General features: G+C 38.7%; 1 long non-coding RNA gene across 2 annotated transcripts in view; it reads left to right on the forward strand.

Annotated features, from left to right (window-relative positions):
• Positions 1-17,811, forward strand: part of LOC140505653 (uncharacterized) — a 45,259-nt gene extending 27,448 nt beyond the window's left edge. For both annotated transcript variants that reach the window (XR_011967594.1, XR_011967593.1), the window contains exons 3-4: positions 11,078-11,286; positions 11,613-17,811. This is a non-coding gene — a long non-coding RNA (uncharacterized lncRNA). The remainder of the gene's footprint in view (positions 1-11,077; positions 11,287-11,612) is intronic.
• The last annotated feature ends 7 nt before the right edge of the window (positions 17,812-17,818 follow it).

A 17,818-nucleotide genomic window follows, 5' to 3' on the forward strand; every position in this document is an offset into this window, starting at 1 on the left:
CTTTCTAATGGAGGAGACATACACACATACACATGTATATATATGCACATATATGCATGTGTATATATAGTATGTCTTTGTGCGTACATATATCTATATATACATACATGCATGTATATATGTATGTGTGTGTGTGTATATATATATGTATATATGTAAAGGCATAGGACAGATGACTAGCTAGTAAGTAAACATTCTAGGGTCCACAATGGATAGAGTGTGGGACCTGGAATCAGGAAGACTTCTGAGTTCAAATCCAGCCTTAGACACTTACTAGCTGTGTGTCCCTGAGCAAGTCACTTAATCCTGTTTGCCTCAGTTTTCATCTGTAAAATGAGCTGGATAAGGAAATGACAAACAAATTCAGTGTCTTTGCCAAAAAAGCCCCAAATGTGGTCATGAAAAGTTGCCTTGGGTGGAGGTGCCAGTGATTTGGGCTGCTGAAATATATGGAAAAATCCAAGAACTGGGTTGCTTTCAAAGACATGGTCTTTTCCTTTCAGGGGTCCAGGTTCCATCATCCCATCAGTTTGCCAAGAAAACCCCAAATGGGGTCATTCATCGGTGAGGGAGAATCTAGTGTTTGATAAAAACCGAGTCTAGGAAGTCAGGATAGAGGAAGGGATGGACTCCTTAGAGTCTGCTCCTATGAGAACTTGGGACACTGGTTGGCATCTGGGTGCTAGGCAGGCAGAGGTCAGGAAAGAGGGAAGGATGTCCTCCACAAAGCTTCTCCTCCTGTTGGGCCTTCAGGATTCTAGTCAGCATTAATGCATATAATTTTTTTTAGTTGTAACTAGTGTGTTTTGCTTGTTTAATCTTGTGTCATGATTTTTTTGTAATCTTAATGTTATTTCACATACACATTTCCATATAGTTTCATTCTTGCCATTTTTACAAGCCATTTAAGCCATGTGATGTCGTGAAAAGAATGTTAGACTTGGAGTCCTTTAGGTTGTAGTCGCTGCTCTGTTGGATCTCTCATAACTCCACTTGTCTGCAGTTGACTTTGCAGAGTTGTGAGAAATAGCATTGTAAAGATAGGTTGGAGCTAGATTATAGGGTATCTTAAAGGGTAGGGTACATCTGTAATATCTTATAGGCAATAGGGAGCTACTGAAGGTTTTTGAACGGGAGAGTGACCCAGTCAGACCTATTCTATAACAAGATCACTTTGTCAGCTATGTAGATGATTTTGAGTCAGAGAAACTTGCTTAAAATTCCATGGCAGCTACTTAATGACTGTGGACAAGTCACTTAACAGGCAACTAAAAAAGTACAGTGGATAGACTTCTGAGCCTGGAGTCAGGAAGACCTGATTTCAATTCTGGCCTCAGAGCCTCGCTAGCTGGGTAACCCTGGGCAAATCATTTAACTTCTGTTTGCCTCAGTTTCCTCACTTGTAAAATGGGAATAATAATAGCACCTATCTCCCAGAGTTGTTGTGAGGATCAATTGAAATAATATTTGTAAATCACTTAGCACTGAGTCTGGCACACAGTAGATGCAATATAAATATGAAAAGACTGAAAAATAAGCTATCCTTATTTATTATTATTATTAACTTTTCCTAGCCTCAGTGCTTTATTTATAAAATGAAAGTGTGGACCAGAGAGCCTCTAGGGCAGGTTCTCCACTCCTGCTGGGGTATCTTCTAGCTCTCAATCTTAACTAATAGGGGAGCAAAGATGCCATAGAAGAGGAATCATTTAAGCAAATTTCCCCCCTAATCCCCTATAAATAACATTAAAATAATACGTCAGATAGAATTCTGGAGTAGCATAGCCAATGAGGGGTCAGAGTGGGGCATTTTTTTCCAACCCAAGACAACTTAGAAGGTTGGAAAGAGAGGTCCATGACAATGGCGTTGGATCTGGCCACCCTAGGGATGGGCCTTGCAGGCTACAGTGGTGGGGATAGCAGTAGCAACAGATTCAGAAGCTCTCACTGCTCAGAGATGGTAGGGGGATTGGACAATAATCACAAAGATTATTGTCCAATACATATAAGTTCAATATAGGGGACCCCTGTGTGGGCACTTACATCAAGCTCAGAAGCTGCTTGGGAACTCCATTGCCCATCACCCAGTTCTATGTGTGTTCCAGGGCAGAAAGGAACACTTATGGTTTTAAGGGAACAGGGGCCCTTCCTGGGTGAAGACCTGAGCTCCAACCAGAAGAACAGTGACCACACTTCTCCCAGGATCACAGCACCATGGAAAACTTACTGACCCCTGGGACTAACTGAGAAAACAGCAGGCAAAAAAGCCTGAAACTTGGGACAGTGTTCTCTCTCCATCCCCCAAAGAGTGGAGCCCAATTTTGATAAAATAAGTTAAGTTCAAAGTCAAGAAGTAGAAAGTTACTTTCATAGCTTCTGTAACCCATAGCCTGGAATCTCAAGCTTTGGGTTTAAATAGATAGAGTTCAATAACTTTGGGGCTTATTTGTCCCTACAGAGGGGAGGGTGGATTATGGCAAGCAGTAGTCAGAAACAAAATAGACTTTTGAGGAGAGAGAAGCTTAAAGAGTAGAAAATAGGATGGTACATAGTTAATAATCATAACTGAATCTGAATGGGATGAGCTTACCCATAAAACAGAAGTAGGTGGCAGAATGGATTAGAAATCAGAGTCCCAAAATATGTTATTTACAAGAGACACCCTTGAAATAAGGATACACACAGAGTAAAAATAGAGGGCTGGAGCAGACTCTAATATGCTTCCGCTACAGTAATAAAGGCAGGGGTAGCTCTCATGATCTCAGATGAAGCAAAAGCAAAAATAGACCTTGTTAAAACAGATAAGCAGGGAAATTGCATTTTGTTGAAAGGAACCATAGATAATGAAGTAATAGAAAAAATTTTATAGCAAATTTTTCTGATAAAGGCTTCATTTCTCAAATATATAGAAAACTGAGTCAAATATATAAGGAGTCATTTCCCAGTGGATAAATGATCAAAGGATATGAACAAGCAGTTTTCAGAAAAAGGAATCAAAGTTATCTATAGTCATGTGGAAAAATGTTTAAATCACCATTGATTAGAGAAATGCAAATTAAAACAACTGAGGTACCATCTCACACCTATCAGAAATGACAAATACTGGAGTGGATGAGGGAAGACAGGTATACAAATAAATTGTTGGTGGAGTTATGAACTACTGCAAGCATTCTGGAGAAGAATTTGGAACTATGCTCAAAGAACTATAAAATTGTGTATACCTTTTGATGCAGCAATAGCACTATTAGGTCTGTACTCCAAAAGAAAAAGGAAAAGAATATTTATAGCAGTTCTTTTTTACGGTGGCAAAGAGTTGGAAATTGAGAAGATGCTCATCAATTGAGGAATGGCATATGTTCTGATGGAGTACTATTGTGCTATAAGAATGAGGGAGATGGTTTCAGAAAAAAAAAATACCTATAGGAATTGATGCATCATGAAGTGAGAATTGAGAGGTCATTATGCACAATAACAGTAATGTTGTAATGATGATCAACTATAAAAAACTTTGCTACTTTGTTCAATACAATAATCTAAGACAATTCCAAAGGACTCATGATGAAAAAACACTATCCACCTCTAGAGAGAGGACATATGAACTCTGAGTACAAATTGAAGTTTAATTTTTCTCTTTTTTTTCTTTTTCTTACTTTTTTGTGATAAAGCTAATGTGGAAATATGTTTTGAATGATTTCACATGTATAATTGATTTAATATTGCTTGCCTTCTTAGGGGTAGGGGAGGGATAGGAGGAAGAGAGTTTGGAACAAAAAATTTAAAAAGAAAAGAATGTGAAAATAAATGATAAATTCTTGAAAAATAAATGAAATGATAGAAAATGGTGCTTGATAAACTAGGGAACACCTCTTGATTAACAAAGGGATATTCCTTTTAATCTCTTTGAGGATCTAAGTCTACATTTTCTGTAAGATTTGCAAAGCACTTTACATGTGTCATCACATTTGCTCCCCACAAGAACCTTTGGAGGTACATGCTATTACTGTATTCATTTTATAAATGAGGAAACTGAGGCTGGAGCTGAGAGAGTTAAAGTGACTTTTCCAGGGTCATACAACTAGTAATCCAGAAAGTGCTTGAAGCAGTTCAGCCCTATAACTACTAAACCACCAAACTGCCACAACCTACCTTGATATAGCCCTGGACTTTAGGGAGTCAAGGAAGAACCACAGCATAGGACCAAAAACAGTGCTATAACATTAATTCTTAATATTTAAAAATACTACTGAGACTTTAGTGCTATGTGCTTACATTCTGGAATATTGCGACTTAAGAAATATACAGGCCTCTAGAACTTCCCTAAGCCCTTGGAATCCCCCTTGACCTTGGGTTGCCATAGGCAACTCCCTTCCCATTAGACCTACACCTTCAAATAACTGATAGTAGTAAGAATCTAGGGTGGTTTTTTTGGTTTGTTTTGTCTTTAGTATGTCGCAATATCATCCATTATACAGAACTCATGCACACATGCCACATATTACTGATGAACTTCTCCAGGCAATCAAATTTTGCCACTATCTTCCACAAGCTGTCATGACTGACAGTACCAAAGTCAGATCGACAAACATCATATATAGATAGACCTCTGTTCTTCTTCTGGCATTTCTTGTGGAGTTGTCAGGCAGCAAACCTCCTATCAACCATTCCTTATCCCTTTCTGAAGCTACACTTGCTCCTGGGGAAATAACCATCTTCCAAGAGAAGGATCAGCTGATGAAGGATGACTCTGACAAGAATCTTGCTTGCAGTGACTAAGAGCGGGGCCCCTCTGTCATTGTCACAGGACAACCTATTTCCTTTTCCTTTATAGAGATGGACAATGGAAGTGTCCTTGAACTCCAAGCTGAGGTTGCAGGAATCAGTTGTTAGTATAAGGAGGTGTCATCAGGGCCTTCTGGCCTAGATGGATGCCTGAATGGAGGCAGATCATTCAATTCCCATATACTCATTTTTCAAGAATTTTCCCTTCTCTCCCTAGATCAAATAAAAAGAATTTAATCCTAATATTTTCCAGGAACTTGACATTGTCTAGGAAAATCCCCCTCCTCTAGCTGGGAGGTTGAGACATATGGCCACGATATTGTTGAGAGTCTGTATCATTACAACTTTAAGGCAACTGTGTGGTTCAATGAGAGTGCTAGGTCTGAAGTCAGGAAGCCTCAATCTTCTGGACTTCAAACTGACCTCAGACACTTACTAGCTGTGTGATATTGGGGAAGTCATTTAACCCAGTTTGCCTCAGTTTCCTCATCTGTAAAATGAGCTGAAGAAGAAAATGGCAAACTCTCCAGTAACTTTGCCAAGAAAACCCCAAATGGGGTCATGAAGAGTCAGATGCTACTGAAACAAGTGAATAGTAGCATCACTATCTCTGGATAACACCTATTGATGAAAGCATATGATTGAGAGCGTGGACAACTACAATGTGCTTCTTCTGCAATTTTAAGGCTGCTTATTGGTGGCTTTAGAACCCAGATCCACTCTTAGCTATGCTAGGCTTTTCTGGTCTGTGCCTAGCTCTTTCTGGATCTCCTAAAGTTACCTTGGAACTTTCTTTAAGGCCTTAACCTTAAACTAATTAAAGTTATTCTTAGTGTAGACTCAAGCACTTTTTTTCTTTTTTTTTAGAAATTATTTTTATTTATTTCATTAAATATTTCCTAATTAAATATAAACAAATTTTTAACATTTAAAAAAAAAATTTGAGTTCCAAATTCTCTCTCCCTTCTACCCCTTCTTGAGAAGTCATGCCAAGCACTTACCTTCGATAGAATATGAATACGTGAACAGGGATTCAAGGTCAGAGATGTCTGTCTGTTCTCTCAATGAAGTATCATCTGTAAGTGGACCTGTGCAACTTGGTAGGTAGGAGCCAAATTTAATAGATCAAACTTCTTCCAGCTGCATATCGGTTAGATTAGAGACAGACTGATGATGTTTGGTTGCTGTGGGTCACGTGACAAACAGGAGAGTATGCAGTGGCAACCCTGCATTTTTTTGCAGCTGCCCAAAATTCTTTGGTGGACTGCATGTTATTCAAGCCCGTTCTAAGTCTCAAAATAATCTTTCACATCCCTGTAACCATTATGAAGTTCATTGACTCCCTATGTTTTACCATTCCTTGATACTAGCTGGATATAAAAAAGACAACTGGGAAGACTTTAGGCAGATAGGAAAGCTCAAAGCAATCAAATCTGAAGGGCTGTGATCACATTCGTTCACATATTGTACATACACATATACACATATATGTGTGCACACATGAATGTGTATGTGTGTAGATCTATGACTTGAAAACTTCAATTTTTCCATCATTTTTTTTATGAAAAGGAAAAAGAAAACCAGCTTTTGTAACAGCAATATTTTCTAGTGTGTCATCTGTTTTCTTTCTAAACTGTCTTGTAAAGGCAGAGTCTCAAACACTCAAAGATAAGAGGAAACATGACATTTTCTTAAACATGGAAGTTTACCTGGCAACCTGTGATTCTAAATTCTCTTTGTACTCTAGGTGGGGTAATGGCTTTGTTAGTCACACCACTATATTTGCCACTTGGAAACTCGAGTGTTCTTCCTCCATGGCTGTTTAACTGACAGTTTTGAAAGCTTCCCTTCCTGTCTGCATATATGTGACTGTAAACTTTAGGCCACTAAGAGGAACCTAGGGGAGCCTCAGCAGAGCTGGTGCAAATGGACAGAAGAGTATGGGGAGAAGAGGAGAACTGAGAAAGGAAGTGGGGAAAGAATGAAGGAGAAAAAAGAAGAGAGATCGGAAAATGGTGAAATCTGGTCCACAGTCATGCGTATGAGAGAAGAAGGCAGAGAAGCAAGGGCAAAGAAAAGAGTGAGGGAATCACAGAATTCTAGAGACAAGCTTGTCCAACCCCTCATTTTATAGAGGAAAAAAAAATAGGGGAGATGAGGTACCCAAGAGAAGAGAAGAAAGGACTGAACATTAAGATGGAAGACCTTTGCATTGGAATTTCACACTTCTTTGGCTTGGCTTGTTGCTGTTTGTCCTTCATTCTCCAAGAGGACCATGACTTCAGGGAGGTGATGCCATGACTTGCAAGTGAATTGGATTTAAGTGAGGGAGGGCTGTGCAAAGTCTCCAGCCTCATTTTCTTTTCTTTTCTTTCTTTATTATTATTAATTTTTATTTATTTTTAGTGTTCTACAATCACTACCATATAACTTAGATTTTATTTTTGCCCCTGACTACCCCACACCTCCCCTCTCCCTCCCTGAGATGGCATACAATTCTATATAGGATCTACACATACATTCCTATTAAATACATTTTCACTACAGTCATGCTGTGCAGAAGAACTAAAATGAATGGGAGAAATCATATAACAAATCCAAACTATAATACATACACAAAAAATGATCTGCTACATTCTGCAATAGAATTCCATAGTTCTTTCTCTGGATGTGGAAGGCATTTTGCCTTAGAAGACCACTGGGAATTTTTTTTTCAAAGTCCTTACATTGCCATGAAGTTCCAAATCTACCAGAAAAAAACTCTTGCACACTGTGGTCATTGCTGTGCACAAAGTTCTCCTGGTTCTGCTCCTTTCACTCAGCATCAGATCATATAAGTCTTTCCAGGCCTCTCTGAAGTCTTCTTGTTCATTTCTTATAGTGCAATAGTATTCCATTACATTCATATATCATAATTTATTCAGCCATTCCCCAGTTGATGGGCATCCCCTTGATTTCCAGTTTTTGGCCACCACAAAGAGTGCTGCTATAAATATTTTTGTACATGTGGGACCCTTTCCCATTTTTATGATCTCTTGGGGATACAGTCCTAGAAATGATATTGCTAGGTCAAAGGGTATGCACATTTTTGTAGCCCTTTGGGCATACATAGTTCCAAACCACTCTCCAGAATGGTTGGATGAGCTCACATCTCCACCAACAATGAGTTAGTGTTCTAACTCTTCCACATCCTCTCCATTTATCATCTTCCTGTTCTGTCATGTTTGCCAATCTGATAGATGTGATGTAGTACCTCAGAGTTGTTTTGATTTGCATCTCTCTAATCAAAAGTGATTTAGAGCATTTTTTCACATATTATAGATATCTTTAATTTCTTCCTCTGAAAATTGCCTGTTCATATCCTTTGACCATTTATCAATTGGAGAATGACTTGTATTCTTGTACATTTGACTCAGTTCTCTATATATTCTAGAAATGAGGCCGTTCTCATTTTCTTCTCTAGAGCCATCTGGGTCCAGTGGCAAGATATAGATCAGGTGACTGGAAATGGCCTCTATGGCTTAGATTAGGTGAGAACTAAAATTGCGAATGCAGGTTGAAGTTGTGTGATTCTAATTGATATTTATATGGCATCTTAAACTTTACAAAGAACTTTTCAAAGAATGAATGGATAAAAAGTATTAATTGTTTCTTATATGTCAAACACTAAGCTAGGCACTAAGGATACAGATACAAGAAGCAGAATAGTTCCTGTTATCAAGGGGCTTATATTCTGGTTGGGGTGGCCAGGGAAGAGTGTTTTGGTCTGGGAGGCCACAGAGATAGCAAAGGGAAGTATTAGAGGGGGAAATCAATGGGAGTGTTACTGGTGTAAGGTAAGATGATAAGAATTTAGACTTCTGTGTGTGTATCTGTGACCAGTTTGGAGCCTATAGACCCTTTCTCAAAATAAAACTTTTGAGTAATTGAATGAAATGCTAAATTTCAGTTAGAGGTCATTGAAAATGAAAATGAAAGTTTTCTCCATCCAGAATTAAAGAATTCTTAAAATCTGTCCATCAATCCCCGGTAAAGGGGATAGATGGATTGTTGGAAGGGATCAAAGCATGGCTTGGGATCTATGACCAGTTAGGTGTATTGGACTTTGTGAATTTGCACTGGCTAGTTCCCCAATTGGACCAACACACCCGAGGTAGGGGTCCAAATGCTGAGTGGGAATAATCACCCAGAACATGGGGTCGGGAGATGCAGTGGTTTGAAGGGTTTGTAGTGTCTCATTTGTTCCTCACACTAGCTTTGTAAAGTAGTTACAATATATTCTTATTTTTCCAATTGAGGAAATTGAGATTAGGAGAAGTTAATGACTTGCTTACAGCTAGTAAGCCTTGGGATGAATTTGAATCCAAGTCTCTCCTGATTCCAAGTCTGGTTCTCCTTCTACTGCATGATATGTCCCTCAGAAGAGTAGTTGAGATTTGTTCTCATTAATTCTGGCGTTTTGGGTTTTATGCCCCTGAAGACAGAGAAAGCATTCCTTCCAGTAATATGAGTGCATGATTCAGTTATAAATTTAGAGGAGGAAAAATAATTAGAAAGGTCAAAATATTTCCCTTTTGGATAGAAGGACACCAGCTAAGAATGCTTACTCAACTTGACATTGAGAAATTAAAACAACAACAATATTAGAAGCAGGGATGAGTAACAGTTTTTCCAAATCTCTTAGGTCCTCATATTCCAGCTCATTGAGTGGGCAAGCAGAGCCTTTAACCTTGGGAGCAGAGAAATTTCTATTTTGTTCCACTAAAAAAAAAAAAAAGAAAGAAAGAAAGAAAAGAAAAGCCTCCAAAGCCAAAACAAAACAAAAAATCCCTAAAGTAAGAAAAGTAAAATGCCAATTGAATCAATCAAGCAATCAATGAACGAATCCTTATTGAGTGTCCTTTCTATAAGACACTGCCCCAGGTATTGATTGGAGCTTTATCACTAGGGGTAACTAGTATCTTATTAGGCTCAATTTCCCCCTCCAGACTAGGGATATGTTGCTCCTATAGAGGAGAGGATATCTTCTTCTTTCCTTTGATGTTATCACCCAGAGAAGGTAGTCATTGTGGTATAGAAATCTGTCATTCATTTTATAAAAGCAGTGGATGCCTCAGTGACACATAGGACATGGATAGTGCAGTGGCCCAAAGAGCAACTCTGCAGAAGCAGGTGATGGGATTCTCTACCAAAAACCAAAACAAAGTGAAACTGGGAGAAGGCCCCCTTCCATGAATTTATCTAAATTGCATCATCAGTTTGCAGGGTGGGAAGCGGGTACCCTTTTGTTATTATGCTTTGAAAAGTAAGAAAAATAGAATGTTTATTTAATACCCAATAATCTGAATTCTCTGGAAAAACAATCTAGCTATTCCAAGTTGAGGTTGTTGCTTGGTGGTTGTCATTCATGCTTGAAGAGGACATGATGTCACTGTGTCGGGGTCAGTGTGTCTACTTGTACTTGATTAGAACTATATGAGCTCAAAAGGCTCTATCGTAGGTTAGGCACAATAATCTATATGAATATGTGGAGTGGAAATGTCTCTAAATTTGTGAATCTTGCATTTCTTTTGAATTACTGCAATTATATTTCACTCATAGAGCACGATGCCTTCTTTGATGTGGGCATGACATGCTGGGAAGTCCTGCGTCTCCCATGTCTCACAATTGATAACAAAATTTTAGAGAGACCTTGAGAGTGTCCTTGTATTACTTCTTCTGACCTCCTTGTGAGCACTTGCCTCGTGTGAGTTCTCTGTAAAATAATCTTTTAGGCAAATATATGTTTGGCATTTGAACAGTGTGGCTATCCCTTTAATGTAGTGCTCTCTGCAGTAGAATTTGAGTGCCTGGAAGTTCAATTAGAGAAGGGACTACAGTGTCTGGTACTGTATCTTGCCAGGTGACCTTCAGAATTTTCCCAGAACAATTCAGATGGATGCAATTCAGTTTCCTAGCATAGCACTGGTAGAGTGTCCAGGTTTTACAGGCATACAACAATGAAGTCAGCACAGCTTTGTAGATCTAATACCTCTTTTCTTCCACACTTTCCTTCAGAGTCTCCCAAGCACTGAGCTACCTCTGGCTACCTCATCATCTCTGTGTTTATCCCTGGAAAGTATGTGTGTGTGTGTGTGTGTGTGTGTGTGTGTGTGTGTGTGTGTGTGTGTGTGTGTGTATCTGTCCCTTTGTTGCCAAAGAAGACCATGCCATCAGAGAAATGATGATATAACTTGCACTTGACTTTGTTTTGAGTGAGGGAGGGCTGTGCAGATCACCAGCCTCACTTCTCTTCCAGAGCCATCTGAATCCAGTGACCAGATATTCATCGGGATGACTGAAGATGACCCAGGATGAGGCAACTGGGGTTAAGTGACTTGCCCAAGGTCACACAGTTAGTGAGTGTCAAGTGTCTGAGATGAGATTTGAACTCAGATCCTCCTGACTGCTGCACTGGTGCTCTATCTACTTCACCACCTAGCTTCCCCTGGAAAGTATACTACCAAGGTAAACGAACCTATCCACAGCATTCAAAATTTCTCCATTTACTGTAACTGCTATTTACAAATATGGGTTATGGTGTTCTGGCTGATGGAACACATGTTTTCTTGGTGTGAATTGTCAGACCAAAATTAATATAAGCAGCAGAGAATTGATCCATATTTTGTTGCATCTCAGCCTCAAAAGCTGCATTGAGTGCACAATCATTTGCAAACAAAAAGTCACCCTCTAACTCTCTTCCCACGTTAGTCTTGGCTTGTAGCCTTTTCAAATTATATCATTTAGCATCAGTGTGGTAGCGGACTTTGATGTTGTTTTCATCTTTCTTAAAGGCATCTGACAACATGGCTGAAAACATCGTGCAAGTATGCAGTCCTGCTTCAATCCACTGGTGACTGGGAAAGCAGGAGAGCATTGTCCATTATCCAGACCCTGAGCAAGTAGGACATGATAGAACTGACATACAATACTGATAAACTTCTCTGGGCAACTAAATTTTGCCATGATCTTCCACAAACCCTCCTGACTGATTGTATCAAAGGTCTTGGTGAGATTGACAGACATTATATACAGACCTCTGTTCTGCTTCTGGTATTTCTCTTGGAGTTGTTGGGCAACAAACACCATATTGACTATTCCTTGACCCTTTCTGACTTGTTGGGTAAATGGTTTGTTGGGTAAATGGTTTGTTGGGTAAGTGACTATCTTCCAGGTGATCAGCTGATCAAGGAGGACTCTGGTAAGAATCTTACTGGCAATGACTGCCCCTTGTGATTGTCACAGGACAACCTATTTCCTTTTCCTTTATAGAGATGGACAGTGGGGATATCCTTGAACTCTAGGTTGAGTTTGTAGGAATCAGTTGTCAATATAAGAAGGTATTATAAAGGCCTTCTGACTAAGATGGCTGCCTGGATGGAGGAAGACCACTCAGTTCCTATATACTTATTATGGAAAAAAACCTGAAATTCATAGTAGTCTGAATAATGATCAAGAAATTAATTGAGAAGCTAGAGTAGTGACTTCTTCCACCCCACACCTACACAAAAATTTAGCTGGAAGTTTATAGGTAAGAGGAAAGTTGCTGCCAGTAAAGCCAGCATCAATTCAGGCTAACAGATCCAGCCTTCTATAGTGACCAGAGGCATGTGTAGTCAGGAAGACTCTTGCTTTGCAATCTGAATATAATAATATAGGGGAAAAATGAACTTTTAATAAAATAAAAACTGGTATTTCTGATGAAAAGAACAGATTGAATAGGAATTTGGAAATACAAACACAGGAATCAAGAAAAACCTAGAAAGGTAAACTTATTTGAGCAATTGGAAATGATTGTATGATGGATAATGTTAACATTCAAATAGGGTGAAGTAACAATTGTCTCCTCAGAACTTCGAGTGTACTGAGGATGTTAAATAAGAAAAAGAAAGATCCTGGAGGTGAATTGGCTTTATTCTGAAGGTTTAAAGAGAGGAAAAGAAGAAAAAGTAGAAGCGAGAATATACTAAGGTAGAAAGGAAAAAGAAGGTAGAACTTGTTTATTCCTTAGAAGTGGGTGTGTAAGAAGAGGACACAAATATGGAGGAAGTGGTAGGAGTGCTCTTATCTGAAATGTATATAATTAGGTCAAATGCAGGGACATGCATATACAAAGAATTTGATATAGATATACATTGAATTCCACAGGAAACAAGTGAAAAATTTAGAGGAGGGTGTAAGAAAGAGAATAATGCCAAGGGGAAATAGATTCAAGACAGACAAGCTTCCTGATCCTAAAGGGGGAGAGGGGAAAGAAGTATTAAAATGAAAAAAAAAAGAACTAGAATTTAAGAGGGTGCCCATCAGTTGAATAATATCAGAACAAATTGTGGTATATGAATGTAATGAATTATTACTGTGCTACAAGGAATGTTGAAAGAGATGATTTCAGCAGATCCTAGGTAGTAGGGATTGATGTAATGTGAAGTGAGCAGAACCTGCACAACAACATTGTAAAGAAAAAATATTCTGAAATCCTTAAGAATGTTGATTAATGCAATGACCAACCGTGTCTTCAGAATACCTGTGATGAAACATGTTCCCCACTTTGTGACAGAGAAATGATGGATTCCATGCAAAAAAAAGACATTTTTGTGAATCTTAGCCACTGTATGGATTTGCTTGATGATACTTATTTGTTATGCCCTTTTTTATTCTTTCTCTAGGTTTTTAATTGGGAGTAGTGGGGCTCAGGGGAAGGGAATTAACGATGTCAAAAAAAGGGATATATTGAAATATTTATAAAAAATGAACAGAAGGAAACACAAATAAGCAAGCCCGTTTTGAAAGTAGCATGTAGAATTTATTATATACATTTTTAAAGCAAGTGATATGAAATGGAAATTCGCTTTTCATATACTATCCTCTTTTTTCTTCTGCTGTAAATATGGAAGTTTTTTTTTGTTTTTAACTTCAGAATAAAAAATAAAGTCAAATTAAATAAAATGTCACAGAAAAGATAAACCTTTGATGTGTTCTGAAGGATGGAAAAAAAGAATGGTTTATATTCAGAAAGTCAAGGAATGGGTCTGATAAAACAGAGAAATTAGAAATAGAACCTGATTTATAAAAAAGATTAATGTTTGATAAACTCACTGTAAAAAAGTATTGAATTATTATTCAATAGAAACATCGCTGAGAAAACTGGGTGACAATGGCAAATGATGGGTTTAGATCTATACCTCATACAACAAGTCAGAAAAAATTCTAATGGACTAGCATTCTAAAAAACAATAACAAAACCAACCCTAATAGAGAAAAAAGAGGTCCTATTACCTCTCTTTTAGTTTAAAGTCTGGAGATTTAAACTTTCAGAATGTCAGGGCCCCTACATATCCAGTGAATGAGGGAAACTCCTAGCTTTTTTTTTTTCTCTCATTAAGAGAGTTTGCCTTGATTGTGATAGACTTTTTCTTTCTAAAAGGAAAGTCCTCACTTTAGGGTACAAGCTCTGGGACACAGAACAGTCAGTTGACCATGTAGTAAGTCTACTTTTTGATTTCCACTTTCTGATTTGCTAGGTTCATGTTTTTGTCCTGAGATTCTGTATGACTTAAAGTTAGAAAGTTCTTGTCACTCCTGCTTGGTGTTCGGTTGCTAAACTACACTCTCAAATGATGTTTGAGAGGAAACTACTTCCAACAGATCTCCAAGAGCCTACTGAATCTGAGCTGTCTCTCATTCCCTTTCCTCAACCTGAAATTCTTTTGGTCTACTTAATAGTCAATCATTCAATTAACAAACTTGTTTAAACAACAGATTCCAGCGATTGAATTGCCAGGGGAAAAGCTTAGGAGCCAAAGCCCCTAGGTAAGACTCCTTCAAGGCATCACCCTTCATCTTAATCACCTTAGTTCTTCCACATTCCTGCAGTTCTTTTGTATGTGTGGTTGGTACAAAACTTGCTAGTTTTAGGCTTTGAAACATGAAAAATAATTTGCCTGGGAATTCATGTAGAGTAAGAATTATTAGCACATTAGAATGTGCTCTTCTCTATTTATGTGTAAAAATCTTATCTCCCACCTACTAAACCTGACTGGCAGCAAGTTGCATTAACTAGACACCATAAAAAATCTTGCCCATCTACAGCTCCAATACCGTTCTTCTGTCTTGGATGAATGGAGGACATGACACTAACTACTTTCACACATGGGGATGGTTTTCAAATCTGTTTTTAAAGGTCTGGGCTGTTTCATTTCTCAGCACATTTTTCTTGGTGCCAAGTGTTCATCAGGTGAAAATCTCCCTTGTCAGTATTTTTAGCTTGCTGCCACTCAGAGCATGAACAGCACCCAGAGCCTGGAACACTGCAGCTGACAGGCAATGATCCGTAGAGGAGGGAGCTTCCAACCAGGCCTTGTGAGATGAGAGTCTGTTAGCATGCCAGCCTATTAAAGGAGATGAAGTCAATGGCCTATGTTTTATAAAAGCCTCCTTCTCCTTATGGTGTATGCAGCTGCCTTGTTCCCATCAACTTCAGTGTAAGCCAGGGGCTAAAATGGTATGTTTTCCATGTGGAAGAATGTCATGTCATTACATTATGTGATGGTTACAGAAAGCTCATAGATATTGAATTGCTAGGTGATGTTGGGGGGCTATTAGGCTGTGATGTCTATATGTCAAGGTTTTATTATTTCTTCAGTGAAGCATCAATGCAGAACGCAGTGCGTCGATAGCTTAAAAATTGTTTTCTTGATATCTTTTGTTTTCACATTGGCTTCACTTCCAAATATATCCTTTTCCCTCCTCTCTCCAGAGAGTTATCTTTTGTAGCAAAAAATGAAAAAAGAGAGAAAAGGGGAAAAAGCAATTCAGCAAAATTATCCAACACATCCATCGTGTCTGAAGGCATAGCCAGCATTCCCCACTCATAGTCCCTGTGCATCTATAAAGATAGGAGAGGTATTTTCTTCCTCTTCCTCTTCTTCTGCAAATCAATAGATAAGCTTTAGAGATCCATCTGAGGCCCAGAGAAGTTAAATGAGTTTCCCACGGTCACAGAGCTAGTAAGTTGATGAGGCAGGATTTAAACCCAAATGTTTTTGACTTGCAGGTCAGTTTTCTTATCTCTAAAGTTAAGAGGTGGAATGACTCGGAAGAAACCAAGTCTGAGGAAGATTAAGTGACTTGTCCAGGGTCACATAGCCAGGAAATTTATCTACTGTGTTCCTGACCCTAAGTCTGGTGCTCCGTCCATTACATCATCCAGCTACCTATTTGAGAATACAGCCCTATTAAGCAGAAGAGAGTGGCCACACTGGTGGGGAGCTTGGGTAAGTTGGGAATCCTACTGCTACTAAACTGTATTGTGTGACCAAGCTGGCCCTACATTTCTCTGATTTTTTAAGTGACCTTTTATATTTAGATCACAAATCCATTTGGAGCTGTCGTTTTCCCAACAATTTTTATTGAGTAGTGAGTGAGTCCTTATCCCAGTAGTTGAGATCTTTGTGTTTATTGTATGCTAGAGTATTAGACACATTTACTTTGTATGTTATGTGTCTAATTTGTACTTTAAGTCAAATACAGTGAGTTTTAGGAACGGGATTAGGTGAAGGTAAATTGATAATAGGACAAAAAGTTATATTGTTAATGAGGTGCTTGATCCCAAATAAATCAGTCTGATTCTTATTTGATTCATTGAATGGAGCAGTATGGGTTTTTCTAGATGGTCATTGAGATGCCTCCTGACTCTGAAATTCTGTAGTTCTGTGATTTAATGATAATTATTAAGCTTTTTATGTATCACTCTGAATGTGAATGTAAGTTATTAGTTTGGTGATAATAATGACTGATGAAATTGATGGTGATTGATGAAGATGATGGTAATGATTGATGATGTGATAATGATGATGAAGAAGATGGTGGTGATGTGATGATAATAAGATACAAAGTATTGTACTAAGCACCCTGGAAAATAGACCCTAGAAGCTAGGTTTAATTCTCTGAGCCTCATTTTGGGGGGAGAGTATTGTGGAGGAATTATTCTACTAGGTTGGGTGGGATAGGGCCTAGGGATGGAGTGAAGTTGAGGCAGATCAATAGACCTCAGGGACAGAGTGCTAGACCTGGAGTTAGGAAGACATGAATTCAAATCCGGCTATAGACACTAGCTCTGTGACCCTGGGCAAGTCATTTAACCTCTGTCTCAGTTTCCTCATTTATAAAATGGTGATAATAGCATGTATGTAAGCGCTAGCTATTATTAAGTAGATTTAATAAAATCTTTGGAAAAACTCTGGCTGTTTTCAAGCATCTTAGAAAGCCCTGGAAACATAGGACTGTAGTAGGTTTTTCCAAAGGAATAGGAAGTGTCTATTTTATACAATTTGTGAACCATAGCCCTTCATATCAGTATCTCTGGGCTCACAGAGGTCAGAGTTCAATCTGTTCTCTGCCTTATTCTAGCCCTGGTCCATCTTATGGATTTAAGACTCCCCCCAATATATGGAGTCCTAAACAAAAGGCTCTGAATGAATATTAACCTGTTCACCCCAGGCACTATACTCTTTAGAGTCTGGAGATTGCTTCAGGACAATTGCCTTAAATCGGAAATTCTAGTCCTAAGCCAACTTTGAACCCTTTGTTCTTTGCATCATTGATGCCTGTACCAGATAGCTTTTCTCAGCAGTCAAGTCCCCAACAACCAAGGTCTTTATCTCTGTGAGAACTGGCTTGATGTCAGCCATGGGATGAATCTGCCTCTCTTCTTTTCTCTTTTTTTCCCCTCTGCCTCATCAACCAATTACAATGTCCAAAGGTGCCAAAGCATAGGTCTAGAAGTGAAGGCAATAGGTAACACCTACCAAATGGTGGCTTCTCCACCATTTCCTAGGGAAGGAGGAACCATCTATAACACTTGTCAGAGGGGGATCATATTCTGTACAAAAGAGGAAAGCTGGGAAGCTCTTTTTGGAACTGCTCTATCTCTCCCTCCCCAACCCATCCCCAGCAGCTCTACATATGCATGGATGAACAGACTTAGAGACTCTGATATCAT

Source organism: Notamacropus eugenii, chromosome 5, assembly GCF_028372415.1.
Source record: "Notamacropus eugenii isolate mMacEug1 chromosome 5, mMacEug1.pri_v2, whole genome shotgun sequence".
In the NCBI taxonomy this organism is placed as follows: Eukaryota; Metazoa; Chordata; class Mammalia; order Diprotodontia; family Macropodidae; genus Notamacropus; species Notamacropus eugenii.